This window comes from Nematostella vectensis, chromosome 5 (genome assembly GCF_932526225.1).
Source record: "Nematostella vectensis chromosome 5, jaNemVect1.1, whole genome shotgun sequence".
Lineage (NCBI taxonomy): Eukaryota > Metazoa > Cnidaria > Anthozoa > Actiniaria > Edwardsiidae > Nematostella > Nematostella vectensis.
In genome coordinates, this window is record NC_064038.1 from 18,509,177 (window position 1) to 18,526,452 (window position 17,276).

At 46.3% G+C, this 17,276-nt stretch overlaps 82 non-coding genes and 10 pseudogenes across 82 annotated transcripts; all 92 read left to right on the forward strand.

Annotated features, from left to right (window-relative positions):
- The first annotated feature begins 8 nt into the window (after nucleotides 1–8).
- LOC125565358 lies at nucleotides 9–127 on the forward strand. Its single transcript, XR_007310372.1, has one exon. It is a non-coding gene; the product is annotated as a 5S ribosomal RNA (ribosomal RNA).
- Nucleotides 128–194: 67 nt separating this feature from the next.
- Nucleotides 195–313, forward strand: LOC125564895. Its single transcript, XR_007309913.1, has one exon. It is a non-coding gene; the product is annotated as a 5S ribosomal RNA (ribosomal RNA).
- Nucleotides 314–380: 67 nt separating this feature from the next.
- LOC125565518 lies at nucleotides 381–499 on the forward strand. Its single transcript, XR_007310531.1, has one exon. It is a non-coding gene; the product is annotated as a 5S ribosomal RNA (ribosomal RNA).
- A 67-nt stretch (nucleotides 500–566) lies between these two features.
- LOC125564906 lies at nucleotides 567–685 on the forward strand. Its single transcript, XR_007309924.1, has one exon. It is a non-coding gene; the product is annotated as a 5S ribosomal RNA (ribosomal RNA).
- Nucleotides 686–752: 67 nt separating this feature from the next.
- LOC125564083 lies at nucleotides 753–871 on the forward strand. Its single transcript, XR_007309102.1, has one exon. It is a non-coding gene; the product is annotated as a 5S ribosomal RNA (ribosomal RNA).
- Nucleotides 872–938: 67 nt separating this feature from the next.
- On the forward strand, nucleotides 939–1,057 carry LOC125565886. Its single transcript, XR_007310895.1, has one exon. It is a non-coding gene; the product is annotated as a 5S ribosomal RNA (ribosomal RNA).
- Nucleotides 1,058–1,124: 67 nt separating this feature from the next.
- On the forward strand, nucleotides 1,125–1,243 carry LOC125564917. Its single transcript, XR_007309935.1, has one exon. It is a non-coding gene; the product is annotated as a 5S ribosomal RNA (ribosomal RNA).
- Nucleotides 1,244–1,310: 67 nt separating this feature from the next.
- LOC125566058 lies at nucleotides 1,311–1,429 on the forward strand. The gene has a single exon (XR_007311065.1). It is a non-coding gene; the product is annotated as a 5S ribosomal RNA (ribosomal RNA).
- A 67-nt stretch (nucleotides 1,430–1,496) lies between these two features.
- On the forward strand, nucleotides 1,497–1,615 carry LOC125564670. The gene has a single exon (XR_007309689.1). It is a non-coding gene; the product is annotated as a 5S ribosomal RNA (ribosomal RNA).
- Nucleotides 1,616–1,682: 67 nt separating this feature from the next.
- LOC125564905 lies at nucleotides 1,683–1,801 on the forward strand. The gene has a single exon (XR_007309923.1). It is a non-coding gene; the product is annotated as a 5S ribosomal RNA (ribosomal RNA).
- A 67-nt stretch (nucleotides 1,802–1,868) lies between these two features.
- On the forward strand, nucleotides 1,869–1,987 carry LOC125564154. Its single transcript, XR_007309174.1, has one exon. It is a non-coding gene; the product is annotated as a 5S ribosomal RNA (ribosomal RNA).
- A 67-nt stretch (nucleotides 1,988–2,054) lies between these two features.
- LOC125563237 lies at nucleotides 2,055–2,173 on the forward strand. The gene has a single exon (XR_007308256.1). It is a non-coding gene; the product is annotated as a 5S ribosomal RNA (ribosomal RNA).
- A 67-nt stretch (nucleotides 2,174–2,240) lies between these two features.
- LOC125564398 lies at nucleotides 2,241–2,359 on the forward strand. The gene has a single exon (XR_007309417.1). It is a non-coding gene; the product is annotated as a 5S ribosomal RNA (ribosomal RNA).
- A 67-nt stretch (nucleotides 2,360–2,426) lies between these two features.
- Nucleotides 2,427–2,545, forward strand: LOC125563356. The gene has a single exon (XR_007308375.1). It is a non-coding gene; the product is annotated as a 5S ribosomal RNA (ribosomal RNA).
- A 67-nt stretch (nucleotides 2,546–2,612) lies between these two features.
- Nucleotides 2,613–2,731, forward strand: LOC125563847. Its single transcript, XR_007308866.1, has one exon. It is a non-coding gene; the product is annotated as a 5S ribosomal RNA (ribosomal RNA).
- A 66-nt stretch (nucleotides 2,732–2,797) lies between these two features.
- LOC125566413 lies at nucleotides 2,798–2,916 on the forward strand. Its single transcript, XR_007311420.1, has one exon. It is a non-coding gene; the product is annotated as a 5S ribosomal RNA (ribosomal RNA).
- A 67-nt stretch (nucleotides 2,917–2,983) lies between these two features.
- LOC125567069 lies at nucleotides 2,984–3,102 on the forward strand (annotated as a pseudogene).
- Nucleotides 3,103–3,169: 67 nt separating this feature from the next.
- LOC125564928 lies at nucleotides 3,170–3,288 on the forward strand. The gene has a single exon (XR_007309946.1). It is a non-coding gene; the product is annotated as a 5S ribosomal RNA (ribosomal RNA).
- Nucleotides 3,289–3,355: 67 nt separating this feature from the next.
- LOC125565519 lies at nucleotides 3,356–3,474 on the forward strand. The gene has a single exon (XR_007310532.1). It is a non-coding gene; the product is annotated as a 5S ribosomal RNA (ribosomal RNA).
- A 67-nt stretch (nucleotides 3,475–3,541) lies between these two features.
- On the forward strand, nucleotides 3,542–3,660 carry LOC125563357. The gene has a single exon (XR_007308376.1). It is a non-coding gene; the product is annotated as a 5S ribosomal RNA (ribosomal RNA).
- Nucleotides 3,661–3,727: 67 nt separating this feature from the next.
- On the forward strand, nucleotides 3,728–3,846 carry LOC125566560 (annotated as a pseudogene).
- A 67-nt stretch (nucleotides 3,847–3,913) lies between these two features.
- Nucleotides 3,914–4,032, forward strand: LOC125564919. The gene has a single exon (XR_007309937.1). It is a non-coding gene; the product is annotated as a 5S ribosomal RNA (ribosomal RNA).
- A 67-nt stretch (nucleotides 4,033–4,099) lies between these two features.
- Nucleotides 4,100–4,218, forward strand: LOC125567046 (annotated as a pseudogene).
- Nucleotides 4,219–4,285: 67 nt separating this feature from the next.
- LOC125563242 lies at nucleotides 4,286–4,404 on the forward strand. Its single transcript, XR_007308261.1, has one exon. It is a non-coding gene; the product is annotated as a 5S ribosomal RNA (ribosomal RNA).
- A 67-nt stretch (nucleotides 4,405–4,471) lies between these two features.
- LOC125564683 lies at nucleotides 4,472–4,590 on the forward strand. Its single transcript, XR_007309702.1, has one exon. It is a non-coding gene; the product is annotated as a 5S ribosomal RNA (ribosomal RNA).
- A 67-nt stretch (nucleotides 4,591–4,657) lies between these two features.
- On the forward strand, nucleotides 4,658–4,776 carry LOC125563547. The gene has a single exon (XR_007308566.1). It is a non-coding gene; the product is annotated as a 5S ribosomal RNA (ribosomal RNA).
- Nucleotides 4,777–4,843: 67 nt separating this feature from the next.
- Nucleotides 4,844–4,962, forward strand: LOC125565520. The gene has a single exon (XR_007310533.1). It is a non-coding gene; the product is annotated as a 5S ribosomal RNA (ribosomal RNA).
- Nucleotides 4,963–5,029: 67 nt separating this feature from the next.
- On the forward strand, nucleotides 5,030–5,148 carry LOC125564939. Its single transcript, XR_007309957.1, has one exon. It is a non-coding gene; the product is annotated as a 5S ribosomal RNA (ribosomal RNA).
- A 67-nt stretch (nucleotides 5,149–5,215) lies between these two features.
- On the forward strand, nucleotides 5,216–5,334 carry LOC125564084. Its single transcript, XR_007309103.1, has one exon. It is a non-coding gene; the product is annotated as a 5S ribosomal RNA (ribosomal RNA).
- A 67-nt stretch (nucleotides 5,335–5,401) lies between these two features.
- Nucleotides 5,402–5,520, forward strand: LOC125566131. Its single transcript, XR_007311138.1, has one exon. It is a non-coding gene; the product is annotated as a 5S ribosomal RNA (ribosomal RNA).
- A 67-nt stretch (nucleotides 5,521–5,587) lies between these two features.
- Nucleotides 5,588–5,706, forward strand: LOC125563672. Its single transcript, XR_007308692.1, has one exon. It is a non-coding gene; the product is annotated as a 5S ribosomal RNA (ribosomal RNA).
- A 67-nt stretch (nucleotides 5,707–5,773) lies between these two features.
- Nucleotides 5,774–5,892, forward strand: LOC125565522. Its single transcript, XR_007310535.1, has one exon. It is a non-coding gene; the product is annotated as a 5S ribosomal RNA (ribosomal RNA).
- A 67-nt stretch (nucleotides 5,893–5,959) lies between these two features.
- LOC125563358 lies at nucleotides 5,960–6,078 on the forward strand. Its single transcript, XR_007308377.1, has one exon. It is a non-coding gene; the product is annotated as a 5S ribosomal RNA (ribosomal RNA).
- Nucleotides 6,079–6,141: 63 nt separating this feature from the next.
- Nucleotides 6,142–6,260, forward strand: LOC125565272. The gene has a single exon (XR_007310287.1). It is a non-coding gene; the product is annotated as a 5S ribosomal RNA (ribosomal RNA).
- Nucleotides 6,261–6,327: 67 nt separating this feature from the next.
- On the forward strand, nucleotides 6,328–6,446 carry LOC125566315. Its single transcript, XR_007311322.1, has one exon. It is a non-coding gene; the product is annotated as a 5S ribosomal RNA (ribosomal RNA).
- A 67-nt stretch (nucleotides 6,447–6,513) lies between these two features.
- Nucleotides 6,514–6,632, forward strand: LOC125566682 (annotated as a pseudogene).
- A 67-nt stretch (nucleotides 6,633–6,699) lies between these two features.
- On the forward strand, nucleotides 6,700–6,818 carry LOC125563652. Its single transcript, XR_007308672.1, has one exon. It is a non-coding gene; the product is annotated as a 5S ribosomal RNA (ribosomal RNA).
- A 67-nt stretch (nucleotides 6,819–6,885) lies between these two features.
- LOC125564854 lies at nucleotides 6,886–7,004 on the forward strand. Its single transcript, XR_007309872.1, has one exon. It is a non-coding gene; the product is annotated as a 5S ribosomal RNA (ribosomal RNA).
- Nucleotides 7,005–7,071: 67 nt separating this feature from the next.
- Nucleotides 7,072–7,190, forward strand: LOC125565758. Its single transcript, XR_007310769.1, has one exon. It is a non-coding gene; the product is annotated as a 5S ribosomal RNA (ribosomal RNA).
- Nucleotides 7,191–7,257: 67 nt separating this feature from the next.
- On the forward strand, nucleotides 7,258–7,376 carry LOC125564671. The gene has a single exon (XR_007309690.1). It is a non-coding gene; the product is annotated as a 5S ribosomal RNA (ribosomal RNA).
- A 67-nt stretch (nucleotides 7,377–7,443) lies between these two features.
- LOC125564907 lies at nucleotides 7,444–7,562 on the forward strand. Its single transcript, XR_007309925.1, has one exon. It is a non-coding gene; the product is annotated as a 5S ribosomal RNA (ribosomal RNA).
- A 67-nt stretch (nucleotides 7,563–7,629) lies between these two features.
- On the forward strand, nucleotides 7,630–7,748 carry LOC125564069. The gene has a single exon (XR_007309088.1). It is a non-coding gene; the product is annotated as a 5S ribosomal RNA (ribosomal RNA).
- A 67-nt stretch (nucleotides 7,749–7,815) lies between these two features.
- LOC125564950 lies at nucleotides 7,816–7,934 on the forward strand. The gene has a single exon (XR_007309968.1). It is a non-coding gene; the product is annotated as a 5S ribosomal RNA (ribosomal RNA).
- A 67-nt stretch (nucleotides 7,935–8,001) lies between these two features.
- On the forward strand, nucleotides 8,002–8,120 carry LOC125564399. The gene has a single exon (XR_007309418.1). It is a non-coding gene; the product is annotated as a 5S ribosomal RNA (ribosomal RNA).
- A 68-nt stretch (nucleotides 8,121–8,188) lies between these two features.
- On the forward strand, nucleotides 8,189–8,307 carry LOC125563359. The gene has a single exon (XR_007308378.1). It is a non-coding gene; the product is annotated as a 5S ribosomal RNA (ribosomal RNA).
- A 67-nt stretch (nucleotides 8,308–8,374) lies between these two features.
- On the forward strand, nucleotides 8,375–8,493 carry LOC125565273. Its single transcript, XR_007310288.1, has one exon. It is a non-coding gene; the product is annotated as a 5S ribosomal RNA (ribosomal RNA).
- Nucleotides 8,494–8,560: 67 nt separating this feature from the next.
- LOC125566316 lies at nucleotides 8,561–8,679 on the forward strand. The gene has a single exon (XR_007311323.1). It is a non-coding gene; the product is annotated as a 5S ribosomal RNA (ribosomal RNA).
- A 67-nt stretch (nucleotides 8,680–8,746) lies between these two features.
- LOC125567001 lies at nucleotides 8,747–8,865 on the forward strand (annotated as a pseudogene).
- A 67-nt stretch (nucleotides 8,866–8,932) lies between these two features.
- On the forward strand, nucleotides 8,933–9,051 carry LOC125563654. Its single transcript, XR_007308674.1, has one exon. It is a non-coding gene; the product is annotated as a 5S ribosomal RNA (ribosomal RNA).
- Nucleotides 9,052–9,118: 67 nt separating this feature from the next.
- LOC125564855 lies at nucleotides 9,119–9,237 on the forward strand. The gene has a single exon (XR_007309873.1). It is a non-coding gene; the product is annotated as a 5S ribosomal RNA (ribosomal RNA).
- A 67-nt stretch (nucleotides 9,238–9,304) lies between these two features.
- On the forward strand, nucleotides 9,305–9,423 carry LOC125565759. The gene has a single exon (XR_007310770.1). It is a non-coding gene; the product is annotated as a 5S ribosomal RNA (ribosomal RNA).
- A 67-nt stretch (nucleotides 9,424–9,490) lies between these two features.
- LOC125564672 lies at nucleotides 9,491–9,609 on the forward strand. The gene has a single exon (XR_007309691.1). It is a non-coding gene; the product is annotated as a 5S ribosomal RNA (ribosomal RNA).
- A 67-nt stretch (nucleotides 9,610–9,676) lies between these two features.
- Nucleotides 9,677–9,795, forward strand: LOC125564908. Its single transcript, XR_007309926.1, has one exon. It is a non-coding gene; the product is annotated as a 5S ribosomal RNA (ribosomal RNA).
- Nucleotides 9,796–9,862: 67 nt separating this feature from the next.
- LOC125564070 lies at nucleotides 9,863–9,981 on the forward strand. Its single transcript, XR_007309089.1, has one exon. It is a non-coding gene; the product is annotated as a 5S ribosomal RNA (ribosomal RNA).
- Nucleotides 9,982–10,048: 67 nt separating this feature from the next.
- Nucleotides 10,049–10,167, forward strand: LOC125564962. The gene has a single exon (XR_007309980.1). It is a non-coding gene; the product is annotated as a 5S ribosomal RNA (ribosomal RNA).
- Nucleotides 10,168–10,234: 67 nt separating this feature from the next.
- On the forward strand, nucleotides 10,235–10,353 carry LOC125564401. The gene has a single exon (XR_007309420.1). It is a non-coding gene; the product is annotated as a 5S ribosomal RNA (ribosomal RNA).
- Nucleotides 10,354–10,421: 68 nt separating this feature from the next.
- On the forward strand, nucleotides 10,422–10,540 carry LOC125563360. The gene has a single exon (XR_007308379.1). It is a non-coding gene; the product is annotated as a 5S ribosomal RNA (ribosomal RNA).
- A 67-nt stretch (nucleotides 10,541–10,607) lies between these two features.
- On the forward strand, nucleotides 10,608–10,726 carry LOC125564574. Its single transcript, XR_007309593.1, has one exon. It is a non-coding gene; the product is annotated as a 5S ribosomal RNA (ribosomal RNA).
- A 67-nt stretch (nucleotides 10,727–10,793) lies between these two features.
- Nucleotides 10,794–10,912, forward strand: LOC125566414. The gene has a single exon (XR_007311421.1). It is a non-coding gene; the product is annotated as a 5S ribosomal RNA (ribosomal RNA).
- Nucleotides 10,913–10,979: 67 nt separating this feature from the next.
- LOC125567007 lies at nucleotides 10,980–11,098 on the forward strand (annotated as a pseudogene).
- A 67-nt stretch (nucleotides 11,099–11,165) lies between these two features.
- Nucleotides 11,166–11,284, forward strand: LOC125563252. Its single transcript, XR_007308271.1, has one exon. It is a non-coding gene; the product is annotated as a 5S ribosomal RNA (ribosomal RNA).
- Nucleotides 11,285–11,351: 67 nt separating this feature from the next.
- LOC125567287 lies at nucleotides 11,352–11,470 on the forward strand. Its single transcript, XR_007311812.1, has one exon. It is a non-coding gene; the product is annotated as a 5S ribosomal RNA (ribosomal RNA).
- A 67-nt stretch (nucleotides 11,471–11,537) lies between these two features.
- Nucleotides 11,538–11,656, forward strand: LOC125563362. The gene has a single exon (XR_007308380.1). It is a non-coding gene; the product is annotated as a 5S ribosomal RNA (ribosomal RNA).
- A 67-nt stretch (nucleotides 11,657–11,723) lies between these two features.
- On the forward strand, nucleotides 11,724–11,842 carry LOC125564225. Its single transcript, XR_007309245.1, has one exon. It is a non-coding gene; the product is annotated as a 5S ribosomal RNA (ribosomal RNA).
- Nucleotides 11,843–11,909: 67 nt separating this feature from the next.
- On the forward strand, nucleotides 11,910–12,028 carry LOC125564973. Its single transcript, XR_007309991.1, has one exon. It is a non-coding gene; the product is annotated as a 5S ribosomal RNA (ribosomal RNA).
- Nucleotides 12,029–12,095: 67 nt separating this feature from the next.
- Nucleotides 12,096–12,214, forward strand: LOC125564654. The gene has a single exon (XR_007309673.1). It is a non-coding gene; the product is annotated as a 5S ribosomal RNA (ribosomal RNA).
- A 159-nt stretch (nucleotides 12,215–12,373) lies between these two features.
- On the forward strand, nucleotides 12,374–12,492 carry LOC125566415. Its single transcript, XR_007311422.1, has one exon. It is a non-coding gene; the product is annotated as a 5S ribosomal RNA (ribosomal RNA).
- A 67-nt stretch (nucleotides 12,493–12,559) lies between these two features.
- LOC125566683 lies at nucleotides 12,560–12,678 on the forward strand (annotated as a pseudogene).
- A 67-nt stretch (nucleotides 12,679–12,745) lies between these two features.
- LOC125566014 lies at nucleotides 12,746–12,864 on the forward strand. The gene has a single exon (XR_007311022.1). It is a non-coding gene; the product is annotated as a 5S ribosomal RNA (ribosomal RNA).
- A 67-nt stretch (nucleotides 12,865–12,931) lies between these two features.
- LOC125564909 lies at nucleotides 12,932–13,050 on the forward strand. Its single transcript, XR_007309927.1, has one exon. It is a non-coding gene; the product is annotated as a 5S ribosomal RNA (ribosomal RNA).
- A 67-nt stretch (nucleotides 13,051–13,117) lies between these two features.
- LOC125564071 lies at nucleotides 13,118–13,236 on the forward strand. The gene has a single exon (XR_007309090.1). It is a non-coding gene; the product is annotated as a 5S ribosomal RNA (ribosomal RNA).
- Nucleotides 13,237–13,303: 67 nt separating this feature from the next.
- Nucleotides 13,304–13,422, forward strand: LOC125563613. The gene has a single exon (XR_007308632.1). It is a non-coding gene; the product is annotated as a 5S ribosomal RNA (ribosomal RNA).
- A 67-nt stretch (nucleotides 13,423–13,489) lies between these two features.
- On the forward strand, nucleotides 13,490–13,608 carry LOC125564403. Its single transcript, XR_007309421.1, has one exon. It is a non-coding gene; the product is annotated as a 5S ribosomal RNA (ribosomal RNA).
- A 67-nt stretch (nucleotides 13,609–13,675) lies between these two features.
- On the forward strand, nucleotides 13,676–13,794 carry LOC125563363. Its single transcript, XR_007308381.1, has one exon. It is a non-coding gene; the product is annotated as a 5S ribosomal RNA (ribosomal RNA).
- Nucleotides 13,795–13,861: 67 nt separating this feature from the next.
- On the forward strand, nucleotides 13,862–13,980 carry LOC125564954. Its single transcript, XR_007309972.1, has one exon. It is a non-coding gene; the product is annotated as a 5S ribosomal RNA (ribosomal RNA).
- A 67-nt stretch (nucleotides 13,981–14,047) lies between these two features.
- On the forward strand, nucleotides 14,048–14,166 carry LOC125566416. Its single transcript, XR_007311424.1, has one exon. It is a non-coding gene; the product is annotated as a 5S ribosomal RNA (ribosomal RNA).
- A 67-nt stretch (nucleotides 14,167–14,233) lies between these two features.
- Nucleotides 14,234–14,352, forward strand: LOC125567008 (annotated as a pseudogene).
- A 67-nt stretch (nucleotides 14,353–14,419) lies between these two features.
- On the forward strand, nucleotides 14,420–14,538 carry LOC125564582. Its single transcript, XR_007309601.1, has one exon. It is a non-coding gene; the product is annotated as a 5S ribosomal RNA (ribosomal RNA).
- Nucleotides 14,539–14,605: 67 nt separating this feature from the next.
- Nucleotides 14,606–14,724, forward strand: LOC125563931. The gene has a single exon (XR_007308950.1). It is a non-coding gene; the product is annotated as a 5S ribosomal RNA (ribosomal RNA).
- Nucleotides 14,725–14,791: 67 nt separating this feature from the next.
- Nucleotides 14,792–14,910, forward strand: LOC125563364. Its single transcript, XR_007308382.1, has one exon. It is a non-coding gene; the product is annotated as a 5S ribosomal RNA (ribosomal RNA).
- Nucleotides 14,911–14,977: 67 nt separating this feature from the next.
- On the forward strand, nucleotides 14,978–15,096 carry LOC125564003. The gene has a single exon (XR_007309022.1). It is a non-coding gene; the product is annotated as a 5S ribosomal RNA (ribosomal RNA).
- A 67-nt stretch (nucleotides 15,097–15,163) lies between these two features.
- Nucleotides 15,164–15,282, forward strand: LOC125564959. Its single transcript, XR_007309977.1, has one exon. It is a non-coding gene; the product is annotated as a 5S ribosomal RNA (ribosomal RNA).
- A 67-nt stretch (nucleotides 15,283–15,349) lies between these two features.
- LOC125565523 lies at nucleotides 15,350–15,468 on the forward strand. The gene has a single exon (XR_007310536.1). It is a non-coding gene; the product is annotated as a 5S ribosomal RNA (ribosomal RNA).
- Nucleotides 15,469–15,627: 159 nt separating this feature from the next.
- LOC125566417 lies at nucleotides 15,628–15,746 on the forward strand. Its single transcript, XR_007311425.1, has one exon. It is a non-coding gene; the product is annotated as a 5S ribosomal RNA (ribosomal RNA).
- A 67-nt stretch (nucleotides 15,747–15,813) lies between these two features.
- Nucleotides 15,814–15,932, forward strand: LOC125566684 (annotated as a pseudogene).
- Nucleotides 15,933–15,999: 67 nt separating this feature from the next.
- On the forward strand, nucleotides 16,000–16,118 carry LOC125564984. Its single transcript, XR_007310002.1, has one exon. It is a non-coding gene; the product is annotated as a 5S ribosomal RNA (ribosomal RNA).
- A 67-nt stretch (nucleotides 16,119–16,185) lies between these two features.
- On the forward strand, nucleotides 16,186–16,304 carry LOC125565793. The gene has a single exon (XR_007310804.1). It is a non-coding gene; the product is annotated as a 5S ribosomal RNA (ribosomal RNA).
- Nucleotides 16,305–16,371: 67 nt separating this feature from the next.
- Nucleotides 16,372–16,490, forward strand: LOC125565348. The gene has a single exon (XR_007310362.1). It is a non-coding gene; the product is annotated as a 5S ribosomal RNA (ribosomal RNA).
- A 67-nt stretch (nucleotides 16,491–16,557) lies between these two features.
- Nucleotides 16,558–16,676, forward strand: LOC125566190. The gene has a single exon (XR_007311197.1). It is a non-coding gene; the product is annotated as a 5S ribosomal RNA (ribosomal RNA).
- A 67-nt stretch (nucleotides 16,677–16,743) lies between these two features.
- On the forward strand, nucleotides 16,744–16,862 carry LOC125566772 (annotated as a pseudogene).
- A 67-nt stretch (nucleotides 16,863–16,929) lies between these two features.
- Nucleotides 16,930–17,047, forward strand: LOC125565862. Its single transcript, XR_007310871.1, has one exon. It is a non-coding gene; the product is annotated as a 5S ribosomal RNA (ribosomal RNA).
- Nucleotides 17,048–17,114: 67 nt separating this feature from the next.
- On the forward strand, nucleotides 17,115–17,233 carry LOC125564247. Its single transcript, XR_007309267.1, has one exon. It is a non-coding gene; the product is annotated as a 5S ribosomal RNA (ribosomal RNA).
- The last annotated feature ends 43 nt before the right edge of the window (nucleotides 17,234–17,276 follow it).

The window sequence follows — 17,276 nt, forward strand, 5'->3', positions numbered from 1 at the left end:
GTTCTATCGTCTACGGCCATACCACTGAGAAAGCACCGGTTATCGTCCGATCACCGAAGTTAAGCTCAGTAGGGCGCGGTTAGTACTTGGATGGGTGACCGCCTTGGAATACCGTGTGCTGTAGGCATTTCCTTTTTGTCATCGAAGTACTCACAGGACTGTTATATAATATATATTTCTTACACAGTTCTGTCGTCTACGGCCATACCACTGAGAAAGCACCGGTTCTCGTCCGATCACCGAAGTTAAGCTCAGTAGGGCGCGGTTAGTACTTGGATGGGTGACCGCCTGGGAATACCGTGTGCTGTAGGCATTTCCTTTTTGTCATCGAAGTACTCACAGGACTGTTATATAATAGATAGATCTTACACAGTTCTATCGTCTACGGCCATACCACTTAGAAAGCACCGGTTCTCGTCCGATCACCGAAGTTAAGCTCAGTAGGGCGCGGTAAGTACTTGGATGGGTGACCGCTTCGGAATACCGTGTGCTGTAGGCATTTCCTTTTTGTTACCAAAGTACTCACAGGACTGTTATATAATATATATTTCTTACACAGTTCTGTCGTCTACGGCCATACCACTGAGAAAGCACCGGTTCTCGTCCGATCACCGAAGTTAAGCTCAGTAGGGCGCGGTTAGTACTTGGATGGGTGACCGCCTGGGAATACCGTGTGCTGTAGGCATTTCCTTTTTGTCATCGAAGTACTCACAGGACTGTTATATAATAGATAGATCTTACACAGTTCTATCGTCTACGGCCATACCACTTAGAAAGCACCGGTTCTCGTCCGATCACCGAAGTTAAGCTCAGTAGGGCGCGGTTAGTACTTGGATGGGTGACCGCCTGGGAATACCGTGTGCTGTAGGCATTTCCTTTTTGTCATCGAAGTACTCACAGGACTGTTATATAATAGATAGATCTTACACAGTTCTATCGTCTACGGCCATACCACTTAGAAAGCACCGGTTCTCGTCCGATCACCGAAGTTAAGCTCAGTAGGGCGCGGTAAGTACTTGGATGGGTAACCGCTTCGGAATACCGTGTGCTGTAGGCATTTCCTTTTTGTTACCAAAGTACTCACAGGACTGTTATATAATATATATTTCTTACACAGTTCTGTCGTCTACGGCCATACCACTGAGAAAGCACCGGTTCTCGTCCGATCACCGAAGTTAAGCTCAGTAGGGCGCGGTTAGTACTTGGATGGGTGACCGCCTGGGAATACCGTGTGCTGTAGGCATTTCCTTTTTGTCATCGAAGTACTCACAGGACTGTTATATAATAGATAGATCTTACACAGTTCTATCGTCTACGGCCATACCACTTAGAAAGCACCGGTTCTCGTCCGATCACCGAAGTTAAGCTCAGTAGGGCGCGGTAAGTACTTGGATGGGAAACCGCTTCAGAATACCGTGTGCTGTAGGCATTTCCTTTTTGTTACCAAAGTACTCACAGGACTGTTATATAATATATATTTCTTACACAGTTCTGTCGACTACGGCCATACCACTGAGAAAGCACCGGTTCTCGTCCGATCACCGAAGTTAAGCTCAGTAGGGCGCGGTTAGTACTTGGATGGGTGACCGCCTGAGAATACCGTGTGCGGTAGGCATTTCCTTTTTGTCATCGAAGTACTCACAGGACTGTTATATAATAGATAGATCTCACACAGTTCTATCGTCTACGGCCATACCACTTAGAAAGCACCGGTTCTCGTCCGATCACCGAAGTTAAGCTCAGTAGGGCGCGGTAAGTACTTGGATGGGTGACCGCTTCGGAATACCGTGTGCTGTAGACTTTTCCTTTTTGTTACCAAAGTACTCACAGGACTGTTATATAAAATCTATTTCTTACACAGTTCTGTCGTCTACGGCCATACCACTGAGAAAGCACCGGTTCTCGTCAGATCACCGTAGTTAAGTTCAGTAGGGCACGGTTAGTACTTGGATGGGTGACCGCCTGGGAATACCGTGTGCTGTAGGCATTTCCTTTTTGTTTTCGAAGTACTAACAGGACTGTTATATAATAGATAGATCTTAAACAGTTCTATCGTCTACGGCCATACCACTGAGAAAGCACCGGTTCTCGTCCGATCACCGAAGTTAAGCTCAGTAGGGCGCGGTTAGTACTTGGATGGGTGACCGCCTGAGAATACCGTGTGCTGTAGGCATTTCCTTTTTGTCATCGAAGTACTCACAGGAATGTTATATAATATATATTTCTTACACAGTTCTGTCGTCTACGGCCATACCACTGAGAAAGCACCGGTTCTCGTCCGATCACCGAAGTTAAGCTCAGTAGGGCGCGGTAAGTACTTGGATGGGTGACCGCTTCGGAATACCGTGTGCTGTAGGCATTTCCTTTTTGTTACCAAAGTACTCACAGGACTGTTATATAAAATTTATTTCTTACACAGTTCTGTCGTCTACGGCCATACCACTGAGAAAGCACCGGTTCTCGTCCGATCACCGTAGTTAAGCTCAGTAGGGCACGGTTAGTACTTGGATGGGTGACCGCCTGGGAATACCGTGTGCTGTAGGCATTTCCTTTTTGTTATCGAGGTACTCACAGGACTGTTATAAAATAGATAGATCTTAAACAGTTCTGTCGTCTACGACCATACCACTGAGAAAGCACCGGTTCTCGTCCGATCACCGAAGTTAAGCTCAGTAGGGCGCGGTTAGTACTTGGATGGGTGACCGCCTGGGAATACCGTGTGCTGTAGGCATTTCTTTTTGTCATCGAAGTACTCAAAGGACTGTTAGATAATAGATAGATCTTACACAGTTCTATCGTCTACGGCCATACCACTTAGAAAGCACCGGTTCTCGTCCGATCACCGAAGTTAAGTTCATTAGGGCGCGGTAAGTACTTGGATGGGTGACCGCTTCGGAATACCGTGTGCTGTAGGCATTTCCTTTTTGTTATCGAGGTACTGACAGGACTGTTATATAATAGATAGAAGTTACACAGTTCTATCGTTTACGGCCATACCACTGAGAAAGCACCAGTTCTTGTCCGATCACAGAACTTAAAGTCAGTAGGGCACGGTTAGTACTTGGACGGGTGACCGCCTGGGAATACAGTGTGCTGTAGGCATTTCCTTTTTGTTATCGAGGTACTCACAGGACTGTTATATAATAGATAGATCTTAAACAGTTCTATCGTCTACGGCCATACCACTGAGAAAGCACCGGTTCTCGTCCGATCACCGAAGTTAAGCTCAGTAGGGCGCGGTTAGTACTTGGATGGGTGACCGCCTGGGAATACCGTGTGCTGTAGGCATTTCCTTTTTGTCATCGAAGTACTCACAGGACTGTTATATAATAGATAGATCTTACACAGTTCTATCGTCTACGGCCATACCACTTAGAAAGCACCGGTTCTCGTCCGATCACCGAAGTTAAGCTCAGTAGGGCGCGGTAAGTACTTGGATGGGTGACCGCTTCGGAATACCGTGTGCTGTAGGCATTTCCTTTTTGTTACCAAAGTACTCACAGGACTGTTATATAAAATCTATTTCTTACACAGTTCTGTCGTCTACGGCCATACCACTGAGAAAGCACCGGTTCTCGTCCGATCACCGTAGTTAAGCTCAGTAGGGCACGGTTAGTACTTGGATGGGTGACCGCCTGGGAATACCGTGTGCTGTAGGCATTTCCTTTTTGTTATCGAGGTACTCACAGGACTGTTATATAATAGATAGATCTTTAAGAGTTCTGTCGTCTACGACCATACCACTGAGAAAGCACCGGTTCTCGTCCGATCACAGAAGTTAAGCTCAGTAGGGCGCGGTTAGTACTTGGATGTGTGACCGCCTGAAAATACCGTGTGCTGTAGGCATTTCCTTTTTGTCATCGAAGTACTCACAGGACTGTTATATAATAGATAGATCTTACACAGTTCTATCGTCTACGGCCATACCACTTAGAAAGCACCGGTTCTCGTCCGATCACCGAAGTTAAGCTCAGTAGGGCGCGGTTAGTACTTGGATGGGTGACCGCCTGGGAATACCGTGTGCTGTAAGCATTTCCTTTTTGTTATCGAGGTACTGACAGGACTGTTATATAATAGATAGATGTTACACAGTTCTATCGTTTACGGCCATACCACTGAGAAAGCACCAGTTCTCGTCCGATCACAGAACTTAAAGTCAGTATGGCACGGTTAGTACTTGGACGGGTGACCGGCTGGGAATACCGTGTGCTGTAGGCATTTCCTTTTTGTTATCGAGGTACTCACAGGACTGTTATATAATAGATAGATCTTAAACAGTTCTATCGTCTACGGCCATACCACTGAGAAAGCACCGGTTCTCGTCCGATCACCGAAGTTAAGCTCAGTAGGGCGCAGTTAGTACTTGGATGGGTGACCGCCTGGGAATACTGTGTGCTGTAGGCATTTACTTTTTGTTTTCGAAGTACTAACAGGACTGTTATATAATAGATAGATCTTACACAGTTCTATCGTCTACGGCCATACCACTGAGAAAGCACCGGTTATCGTCCGATCACCGAAGTTAAGCTCAGTAGGGCGCGGTTAGTACTTGGATGGGTGACCGCCTGGGAATACCGTGTGCTGTAGGCATTTCCTTTTTGTCATCGAAGTACTCACAGGACTGTTATATAATATATATTTCTTACACAGTTCTGTCGTCTACGGCAATACCACTGAGAAAGCACCGGTTCTCGTCCGATCACCGAAGTTAAGCTCAGTAGGGCGCGGTTAGTACTTGGATGGGTGACCGCCTGGGAATACCGTGTGCTGTAGGCATTTCCTTTTTGTCATCGAAGTACTCACAGGACTGTTATATAATAGATAGATCTTACACAGTTCTATCGTCTACGGCCATACCACTTAGAAAGCACCGGTTCTCGTCCGATCACCGAAGTTAAGCTCAGTAGGGCGCGGTAAGTACTTGGATGGGTGACCGCTTCGGAATACCGTGTGCTGTAGGCATTTCCTTTTTGTTACCAAAGTACTCACAGGACTGTTATATAATATATATTTCTTACACAGTTCTGTCGTCTACGGCCATACCACTGAGAAAGCACCGGTTCTCGTCCGATCACCGAAGTTAAGCTCAGTAGGGCGCGGTTAGTACTTGGATGGGTGACCGCCTGGGAATACCGTGTGCTGTAGGCATTTCCTTTTTGTCATCGAAGTACTCACAGGACTGTTATATAATAGATAGATCTTACACAGTTCTATCGTCTACGGCCATACCACTTAGAAAGCACCGGTTCTCGTCCGATCACCGAAGTTAAGCTCAGTAGGGCGCGGTTAGTACTTGGATGGGTGACCGCCTGGGAATACCGTGTGCTGTAGGCATTTCCTTTTTGTCATCGAAGTACTCACAGGACTGTTATATAATAGATAGATCTTACACAGTTCTATCGTCTACGGCCATACCACTTAGAAAGCACCGGTTCTCGTCCGATCACCGAAGTTAAGCTCAGTAGGGCGCGTTAAGTACTTGGATGGGTAACCGCTTCGGAATACCGTGTGCTGTAGGCATTTCCTTTTTGTTACCAAAGTACTCACAGGACTGTTATATAATATATATTTCTTACACAGTTCTGTCGTCTACGGCCATACCACTGAGAAAGCACCGGTTCTCGTCCGATCACCGAAGTTAAGCTCAGTAGGGCGCGGTTAGTACTTGGATGGGTGACCGCCTTGGAATACCGTGTGCTGTAGGCATTTCCTTTTTGTCATCGAAGTACTCACAGGACTGTTATATAATAGATAGATCTTACACAGTTCTATCGTCTACGGCCATACCACTTAGAAAGCACCGGTTCTCGTCCGATCACCGAAGTTAAGCTCAGTAGGGCGCGGTAAGTACTTGGATGGGTGACCGCTTCGGAATACCGTGTGCTGTAGGCATTTCCTTTTTGTTACCAAAGTACTCACTGGACTGTTATATAAAATCTATTTCTTACACAGTTCTGTCGTCTACGGCCATACCACTGAGAAAGCACCGGTTCTCGTCCGATCACCGTAGTTAAGCTCAGTAGGGCACGGTTAGTACTTGGATGGGTGACCGCCTGGGAATACCGTGTGCTGTAGGCATTTCCTTTTTGTTATCGAGGTACTCACAGGACTGTTATATAATAGATCTTAAACAGTTCTGTCGTCTACGACCATACCACTGAGAAAGCACCGGTTCTCGTCCTAACACCGAAGTTAAGCTCAGTAGGGCGTGGTTAGTACTTGGATGGGTGACCGCCTGGGAATACCGTGTGCTGTAGGCATTTCCTTTTTGTCATCGAAGTACTCACAGGACTGTTATATAATAGATAGATCTTACACAGTTCTATCGTCTACGGCCATACCACTTAGAAAGCACCGGTTCTCGTCCGATCACCGAAGTTAAGCTCAGTAGGGCGCGGTAAGTACTTGGATTGGTGACCGCTTCGGAATACCGTGTGCTGTAGGCATTTCCTTTTTGTTATCGAGGTACTGACAGGACTGTTATATAATAGATAGATGTTACACAGTTCTATCGTTTACGGCCATACCACTGAGAAAGCACCAGTTCTCGTCCGATCACAGAACTTAAAGTCAGTAGGGCACGGTTAGTACTTGGACGGGTGACCGCCTGGGAATACCGTGTGCTGTAGGCATTTCCTTTTTGTTATCGAGGTACTCACAGGACTGTTATATAATAGATAGATCTTAAACAGTTCTATCGTCTACGGCCATACCACTGAGAAAGCACCGGTTCTCGTCCGATCACTGAAGTTAAGCTCAGTAGGGCGCGGTTAGTACTTGGATGGGTGACCGCCTGGGAATACCGTGTGCTGTAGGCATTTCCTTTTTGTTTTCGAAGTACTAACAGGACTGTTATATAATAGATAGATCTTACACAGTTCTATCGTCTACGGCCATACCACTGAGAAAGCACCGGTTCTCGTCCTATCACCGAAGTTAAGCTCAGTAGGGCGCGGTTAGTACTTGGATGGGTGACCGCCTGGGAATACCGTGTGCTGTAGGCATTTCCTTTTTGTCATCGAAGTACTCACAGGACTGTTATATAATAGATACATCTTACACAGTTCTATCGTCTACGGCCATACCACTTAGAAAGCACCGGTTCTCGTCCGATCACCGAAGTTAAGCTCAGTAGGGCGCGGTAAGTACTTGGATGGGTGACCGCTTCAGAATACCGTGTGCTGTAGGCATTTCCTTTTTGTTACCAAAGTACTCACAGGACTGTTATATAATACATATTTCTTACACAGTTCTGTCGACTACGGCCATACCACTGAGAAAGCACCGGTTCTCGTCCGATCACCGAAGTTAAGCTCAGTAGGGCGCGGTTAGTACTTGGATGGGTGACCGCCTGAGAATACCGTGTGCGGTAGGCATTTCCTTTTTGTCATCGAAGTACTCACAGGACTGTTATATAATAGATAGATCTCACACAGTTCTATCGTCTACGGCCATACCACTTAGAAAGCACCGGTTCTCGTCCGATCACCGAAGTTAAGCTCAGTAGGGCGCGGTAAGTACTTGGATGGGTGACCGCTTCGGAATACCGTGTGCTGTAGACTTTTCCTTTTTGTTACCAAAGTACTCACAGGACTGTTATATAAAATCTATTTCTTACACAGTTCTGTCGTCTACGGCCATACCACTGAGAAAGCACCGGTTCTCGTCCGATCACCGTAGTTAAGCTCAGTAGGGCACGGTTAGTACTTGGATGGGTGACTGCCTGGGAATACCGTGTGCTGTAGGCATTTCCTTTTTGTTTTCGAAGTACTAACAGGACTGTTATATAATAGATAGATCTTACACAGTTCTATCGTCTACGGCCATACCACTGAGAAAGCACCGGTTCTCGTCCGATCACCGAAGTTAAGCTCAGTAGGGCGCGGTTAGTACTTGGATGGGTGACCGCCTGGGAATACCGTGTGCTGTAGGCATTTCCTTTTTGTCATCGAAGTACTCACAGGACTGTTATATAATATATATTTCTTACACAGTTCTGTCGTCTACGGCCATACCACTGAGAAAGCACCGGTTCTCGTCCGATCACCGAAGTTAAGCTCAGTAGGGCGCGGTAAGTACTTGGATGGGTGACCGCTTCGGAATACCGTGTGCTGTAGGCATTTCCTTTTTTGTTAACAAAGTACTCACAGGACTGTTATATAAAATCTATTTCTTACACAGTTCTGTCGTCTACGGCCATACCACTGAGAAAGCACCGGTTCTCGTCCGATCACCGTAGTTAAGCTCAGTAGGGCACGGTTAGTACTTGGATGGGTGACCGCCTGGGAATACCGTGTGCTGTAGGCATTTCCTTTTTGTTATCGAGGTACTCACAGGACTGTTATATAATAGATAGATCTTAAACAGTTCTGTCGTCTACGACCATACCACTGAGAAAGCACCGGTTCTCGTCCTAACACCGAAGTTAAGCTCAGTAGGGCGTGGTTAGTACTTGGATGGGTGACCGCCTGGGAATACCGTGTGCTGTAGGCATTTCCTTTTTGTCATCGAAGTACTCACAGGACTGTTATATAATAGATAGATCTTACACAGTTCTATCGTCTACGGCCATACCACTTAGAAAGCACCGGTTCTCGTCCGATCACCGAAGTTAAGCTCAGTAGGGCGCGGTAAGTACTTGGATTGGTGACCGCTTCGGAATACCGTGTGCTGTAGGCATTTCCTTTTTGTTATCGAGGTACTGACAGGACTGTTATATAATAGATAGATGTTACACAGTTCTATCGTTTACGGCCATACCACTGAGAAAGCACCAGTTCTCGTCCGATCACAGAACTTAAAGTCAGTAGGGAACGGTTAGTACTTGGACGGGTGACCGCCTGGGAATACCGTGTGCTGTAGGCATTTCCTTTTTGTTATCGAGGTACTCACAGGACTGTTATATAATAGATAGATCTTAAACAGTTCTATCGTCTACGGCCATACCACTGAGAAAGCACCGGTTCTCGTCCGATCACTGAAGTTAAGCTCAGTAGGGCGCGGTTAGTACTTGGATGGGTGACCGCCTGGGAATACCGTGTGCTGTAGGCATTTCCTTTTTGTTTTCGAAGTACTAACAGGACTGTTATATAATAGATAGATCTTACACAGTTCTATCGTCTACGGCCATACCACTGAGAAAGCACCGGTTCTCGTCCTATCACCGAAGTTAAGCTCAGTAGGGCGCGGTTAGTACTTGGATGGGTGACCGCCTGGGAATACCGTGTGCTGTAGGCATTTCCTTTTTGTCATCGAAGTACTCACAGGACTGTTATATAATAGATACATCTTACACAGTTCTATCGTCTACGGCCATACCACTTAGAAAGCACCGGTTCTCGTCCGATCACCGAAGTTAAGCTCAGTAGGGCGCGGTAAGTACTTGGATGGGTGACCGCTTCAGAATACCGTGTGCTGTAGGCATTTCCTTTTTGTTACCAAAGTACTCACAGGACTGTTATATAATACATATTTCTTACACAGTTCTGTCGACTACGGCCATACCACTGAGAAAGCACCGGTTCTCGTCCGATCACCGAAGTTAAGCTCAGTAGGGCGCGGTTAGTACTTGGATGGGTGACCGCCTGAGAATACCGTGTGCGGTAGGCATTTCCTTTTTGTCATCGAAGTACTCACAGGACTGTTATATAATAGATAGATCTCACACAGTTCTATCGTCTACGGCCATACCACTTAGAAAGCACCGGTTCTCGTCCGATCACCGAAGTTAAGCTCAGTAGGGCGCGGTAAGTACTTGGATGGGTGACCGCTTCGGAATACCGTGTGCTGTAGACTTTTCCTTTTTGTTACCAAAGTACTCACAGGACTGTTATATAAAATCTATTTCTTACACAGTTCTGTCGTCTACGGCCATACCACTGAGAAAGCACCGGTTCTCGTCCGATCACCGTAGTTAAGCTCAGTAGGGCACGGTTAGTACTTGGATGGGTGACTGCCTGGGAATACCGTGTGCTGTAGGCATTTCCTTTTTGTTATCGAGGTACTCACAGGACTGTTATATAATAGATAGATCTTACACAGTTCTATCGTCTACGGCCATACCACTGAGAAAGCACCGGTTCTCGTCCGATCACCGAAGTTAAGCTCAGTAGGGCGCGGTTAGTACTTGGATGGGTGACCGCCTGGGAATACCGTGTGCTGTAGGCATTTCCTTTTTGTCATCGAAGTACTCACAGGACTGTTATATAATATATATTTCTTACACAGTTCTGTCGTCTACGGCCATACCACTGAGAAAGCACCGGTTCTCGTCCGATCACCGAAGTTAAGCTCAGTAGGGCGCGGTAAGTACTTGGATGGGTGACCGCTTCGGAATACCGTGTGCTGTAGGCATTTCCTTTTTTGTTAACAAAGTACTCACAGGACTGTTATATAAAATCTATTTCTTACACAGTTCTGTCGTCTACGGCCATACCACTGAGAAAGCACCGGTTCTCGTCCGATCACCGTAGTTAAGCTCAGTAGGGCACGGTTAGTACTTGGATGGGTGACCGCCTGGGAATACCGTGTGCTGTAGGCATTTCCTTTTTGTTATCGAGGTACTCACAGGACTGTTATATAATAGATAGATCTTAAACAGTTCTGTCGTCTACGACCATACCACTGAGAAAGCACCGGTTCTCGTCCGATCACCGAAGTTAAGCTCTGTAGGGCGCGGTTAGTACTTGGATGGGTGACCGCCTGGGAATACCGTGTGCTGTAGGCATTTCCTTTTTGTCATCGAAGTACTCACAGGACTGTTAGATAATAGATAGATCTTACACAGTTCTATCGTCTACGGCCATACCACTTAGAAAGCACCGGTTCTCGTCCGATCACCGAAGTTAAGTTCATTAGGGCGCGGTAAGTACTTGGATGGGTGACCGCTTCGGAATACCGTGTGCTGTAGGCATTTCCTTTTTGTTATCGAGGTACTGACAGGACTGTTATATAATAGATAGAAGTTACACAGTTCTATCGTTTACGGCCATACCACTGAGAAAGCACTAGTTCTTGTCCGATCACAGAACTTAAAGTCAGTAGGGCACGGTTAGTACTTGGACGGGTGACCGCCTGGGAATACCGTGTGCTGTAGGCATTTCCTTTTTGTTATCGAGGTACTCACAGGACTGTTATATAATAGATAGATCTTAAACAGTTCTATCGTCTACGGCCATACCACTGAGAAAGCACCGGTTCTCGTCCGATCACCGAAGTTAAGCTCAGTAGGGCGAGGTTAGTACTTGGATGGGTGACCGCCTGTGAATACCGTGTGCTGTAGGCATTTCCTTTTTGTCATCGAAGTACTCACAGGACTGTTATATAATATATATTTCTTACACAGTTCTGTCGTCTACGGCCATACCACTGAGAAAGCACCGGTTCTCGTCCGATCACCGAAGTTAAGCTCAGTAGGGCGCGGTTAGTACTTGGATGGGTGACCGCATGGGAATACCGTGTGCTGTAGGCATTTCCTTTTTGTCATCGAAGTACTCACAGGACTGTTATATAAAATCTATTTCTTACACAGTTCTGTCGTCTACGGCCATACCACTGAGAAAGCACCGGTTCTCGTCCGATCACCGTAGTTAAGCTCAGTAGGGCACGGTTAGTACTTGGATGGGTGACCGCCTGGGAATACCGTGTGCTGTAGGCATTTCCTTTTTGTTTTCGAAGTACTAACAGGACTGTTATATAATAGATAGATCTTACACAGTTCTATCGTCTACGGCCATACCACTGAGAAAGCACCGGTTCTCGTCCGATCACCGAAGTTAAGCTCAGTAGGGCGCAATTAGTACTTGGATGGGTGACCGCCTGGGAATACCGTGTGCTGTAGGCATTTCCTTTTTGTCATCGAAGTACTCACAGGACTGTTATATAATATATATTTCTTACACAGTTCTGTCGTCTACGGCCATACCACTGAGAAAGCACCGGTTCTCGTCCGATCACCGAAGTTAAGCTCAGTAGGGCGCGGTTAGTACTTGGATGGGTGACCGCCTGGGAATACCGTGTGCTGTAGGCATTTCCTTTTTGTCATCGAAGTACTCACAGGACTGTTATATAATATATATTTCTTACACAGTTCTGTCGTCTACGGCCATACCACTGAGAAAGCACCGGTTCTCGTCCGATCACCGAAATTAAGCTCAGTAGGGCGCGGATAGTACTTGGATGGGTGACTGCCTGGGAATACCGTGTGCTGTAGACTTTTCCTTTTTGTTACCAAAGTACTCACAGGACTGTTATATAAAATCTATTTCTTGATGGGTGACCGCCTGGGAATACCGTGTGCTGTAGGCATTTCTTTTTTGTCATCGAAGTACTCACAGGACTGTTAGATAATAGATAGATCTTACACACTTCTATCGTCTACGGCCATACCACTTAGAAAGCACCGGTTCTCGTCCGATCACCGAAGTTAAGTTCATTAGGGCGCGGTAAGTACTTGGATGGGTGACCGCTTCGGAATACCGTGTGCTGTAGGCATTTCCTTTTTGTTATCGAGGTACTGACAGGACTGTTATATAATAGATAGATGTTACACAGTTCTATCGTTTACGGCCATACCACTGAGAAAGCACCAGTTCTCGTCCGATCACAGAACTTAAAGTCAGTAGGGCACGGTTAGTACTTGGACGGGTGACCGCCTGGGAATACCGTGTGCTGTAGGCATTTCCTTTTTGTTATCGAGGTACTCACAGGACTGTTATATAATACATATTTCTTACACAGTTCTGTCGACTACGGCCATACCACTGCGAAAGCACCGGTTCTCGTCCGATCACCGACGTTAAGCTCAGTAGGGCGCGGTTAGTACTTGGATGGGTGACCGCCTGAGAATACCGTGTGCGGTAGGCATTTCCTTTTTGTCATCGAAGTACTCACAGGACTGTTATATAATAGATAGATCTCACACAGTTCTATCGTCTACGGCCATACCACTTAGAAAGCACCGGTTCTCGTCCGATCACCGAAGTTAAGCTCAGTAGGGCGCGGTAAGTACTTGGATGGGTGACCGCTTCGGAATACCGTGTGCTGTAGACTTTTCCTTTTTGTTACCAAAGTACTCACAGGACTGTTATATAAAATCTATTTCTTACACAGTTCTGTCGTCTACGGCCATACCACTGAGAAAGCACCGGTTCTCGTCCGATCACCGTAGTTAAGCTCAGTAGGGCACGGTTAGTACTTGGATGGGTGACTGCCTGGGAATACCGTGTGCTGTAGGCATTTCCTTTTTGTTTTCGAAGTACTAACAGGACTGTTATATAATAGATAGATCTTACACAGTTCTATCGTCTACGGCCATACCACTGAGAAAGCACCGGTTCTCGTCCGATCACCGAAGTTAAGTTCAGTAGGGCGCGGTTAGTACTTGGATGGGTGACCGCCTGGGAATACCGTGTGCTGTAGGCATTTCCTTTTTGTCATCGAAGTACTCACAGGACTGTTATATAATATATATTTCTTACACAGTTCTGTCGTCTACGGCCATACCACTGAGAAAGCACCGGTTCTCGTCCGATCACCGAAGTTAAGCTCAGTAGGGCGCGGTAAGTACTTGGATGGGTGACCGCTTCGGAATACCGTGTGCTGTAGGCATTTCCTTTTTGTTAACAAAGTACTCACATGACTGTTATATAAAATCTATTTCTTACACAGTTCTGTCGTCTACGGCCATACCACTGAGAAAGCACCGGTTCTCGTCCGATCACCGTAGTTAAGCTCAGTAGGGCACGGTTAGTACTTGGATGGGTGACCGCCTGGGAATACCGTGTGCTGTAGGCATTTCCTTTTTGTTATCGAGGTACTCACAGGACTGTTATATAATAGATAGATCTTAAACAGTTCTGTCGTCTACGACCATACCACTGAGAAAGCACCGGTTCTCGTCCGATCACCGAAGTTAAGTTTAGTAGGGCGCGGTTAGTACTTGGATGGGTGACCGCCTGGGAATACCGTGTGCTGTAGGCATTTCCTTTTTGTCATCGAAGTACTCACAGGACTGTTAGATAATAGATAGATCTTACACAGTTCTATCGTCTACGGCCATACCACTTAGAAAGCACCGGTTCTCGTCCGATCACCGAAGTTAAGTTCATTAGGGCGCGGTAAGTACTTGGATGGGTGACCGCTTCGGAATACCGTGTGCTGTAGGCATTTCCTTTTTGTTATCGAGGTACTGACAGGACTGTTATATAATAGATAGAAGTTACACAGTTCTATCGTTTACGGCCATACCACTGAGAAAGCACTAGTTCTTGTCCGATCACAGAACTTAAAGTCAGTAGGGCACGGTTAGTACTTGGACGGGTGACCGCCTGGGAATACCGTGTGCTGTAGGCATTTCCTTTTTGTTATCGAGGTACTCACAGGACTGTTATATAATAGATAGATCTTAAACAGTTCTATCGTCTACGGCCATACCACTGAGAAAGCAGCGGTTCTCGTCCGATCACCGAAGTTAAGCTCAGTAGGGCGAGGTTAGTACTTGGATGGGTGACCGCCTGTGAATACCGTGTGCTGTAGGCATTTCCTTTTTGTCATCGAAGTACTCACAGGACTGTTATATAATATATATTTCTTACACAGTTCTGTCGTCTACGGCCATACCACTGAGAAAGCACCGGTTCTCGTCCGATCACCGAGGTTAAGCTCAGTAGGGCGCGGTTAGTACTTGGATGGGTGACCGCCTGGGAATACCGTGTGCTGTAGGCATTTCCTTTTTGTCATCGAAGTACTCACAGGACTGTTATATAAAATCTATTTCTTACACAGTTCTGTCGTCTACGGCCATACCACTGAGAAAGCACCGGTTCTCGTCCGATCACCGTAGTTAAGCTCAGTAGGGCACGGTTAGTACTTGGATGGGTGACCGCCTGGGAATACCGTGTGCTGTAGGCATTTCCTTTTTGTTTTCAAAGTACTAACAGGACTGTTATATAATAGAAAGATCTTACACAGTTCTATCGTCTACGGCCATACCACTGAGAAAGCACCGGTTCTCGTCCGATCACCGAAGTTAAGCTCAGTAGGGCGCAGTTAGTACTTGGATGGGTGACCGCCTGGGAATACCGTGTGCTGTAGGCATTTCCTTTTTGTCATCGAAGTACTCACAGGACTGTTATATAATATATATTTCTTACACAGTTCTGTCGTCTACGGCCATACCACTGAGAAAGCACCGGTTCTCGTCCGATCACCGAAATTAAGCTCAGTAGGGCGCGGATAGTACTTGGATGGGTGACTGCCTGGGAATACCGTGTGCTGTAGGCATTTCCTTTTTGTCATCGAAGTACTCACAGGACTGTTATATAATAGATAGATCTTACACAGTTCTATCGTCTACGGCCATACCACTTAGAAAGCACCGGTTCTCGTCCGATCACCGAAGTTAAGCTCAGTAGGGCGCGGTAAGTACTTGGATGGGTGACCGCTTCGGAATACCGTGTGCTGTAGGCATTTCCTTTTTGTTACCAAAGTACTCACATTACTGTTATATAAAATATATTTCTTGATGGGTGACCGCCTGGGAATACCGTGTGCTGTAGGCATTTCTTTTTTGTCATCGAAGTACTCACAGGACTGTTAGATAATAGATAGATCTTACACACTTCTATCGTCTACGGCCATACCACTTAGAAAGCACCGGTTCTCGTCCGATCACCGAAGTTAAGTTCATTAGGGCGCGGTAAGTACTTGGATGGGTGACCGCTTCGGAATACCGTGTGCTGTAGGCATTTCCTTTTTGTTATCGAGGTACTGACAGGACTGTTATATAATAGATAGATGTTACACAGTTCTATCGTTTACGGCCATACCACTGAGAAAGCACCAGTTCTCGTCCGATCACAGAACTTAAAGTCAGTAGGGCACGGTTAGTACTTGGACGGGTGACCGCCTGGGAATACCGTGTGCTGTAGGCATTTCCTTTTTGTTATCGAGGTACTAACAGGACTGTTATATAATAGATAGATCTTAAACAGTTCTATCGTCTACGGCCATACCACTGAGAAAGCACCGGTTCTCGTCCGATCACCGAAGTTAAGCTCAGTAGGGCGCGGTTAGTACTTGGATGGGTGACCGCCTGGGAATACCGTGTGCTGTAGGCATTTCCTTTTTGTCATCGAAGTACTCACAGGACTGTTATATAATATATATTTCTTACACAGTTCTGTCGTCTACGGCCATACCACTTAGAAAGCACCGGTTCTCGTTCGATCACCGAAGTTAAGCTCAGTAGGGCGCGGTAAGTACTTGGATGGGTGACCGCTTCGGAATACCGTGTGCTGTAGGCATTTCCTTTTTGTTATCGAGGTACTCACAGGACTGTTATATAATAGATAGATCTTAAACAGTTCTGTCGTCTACGACCATACAACTGAGAAAGCACCGGTTCTCGTCCGATCACCGAAGTTAAGCTCAGTAGGGCGCGGTTAGTACTTGGATGGGTGACCGCCTGGGAATACCGTGTGCTGTAGGCATTTCCTTTTTGTCATCGAAGTACTCACAGGACTGTTAGATAATAGATAGATCTTACACACTTCTATCGTCTACGGCCATACCACTTAGAAAGCACCGGTTCTCGTCCGATCACCGAAGTTAAGCTCATTAGGGCGCGGTAAGTACTTGGATGGGTGACCGCTTCGGAATACCGTGTGCTGTAGGCATTTCCTTTTTGTTATCGAGGTACTGACAGGACTGTTATATAATAGATAGATGTTACACAGTTCTATCGTTTACGGTCATACCACTGAGAAAGCACCAGTTCTCGTCCGATCACAGAACTTAAAGTCAGTAGGGCACGGTTAGTACTTGGACGGGTGACCGCTTGGGAATACCGTGTGCTGTAGGCATTTCCTTTTTGTTATCGAGGTACTCACAGGACTGTTATATAATAGATAGATCTTAAACAGTTCTATCGTCTACGGCATACCACTGAGAAAGCACCGGTTCTCGTCCGATCACCGAAGTTAAGCTCAGTAGGGCGCGGTTAGTACTTGGATGGGTGATCGCCTGGGAATACCGTGTGCTGTAGGCATTTCCTTTTTGTCATCGAAGTACTCACAGGACTGTTATATAATATATATTTCTTACACAGTTCTGTCGTCTACGGCCATACGACTGAGAAAGCACCGGTTCTCGTCCGATCACCGAAGTTAAGCTCAGTAGGGCGCGGTTAGTACTTGGATGGGTGACCGCCTGGGAATACCGTGTGCTGTAGGCATTTCCTTTTTGTCATCGAAGTACTCACAGGACTGTTATATAAT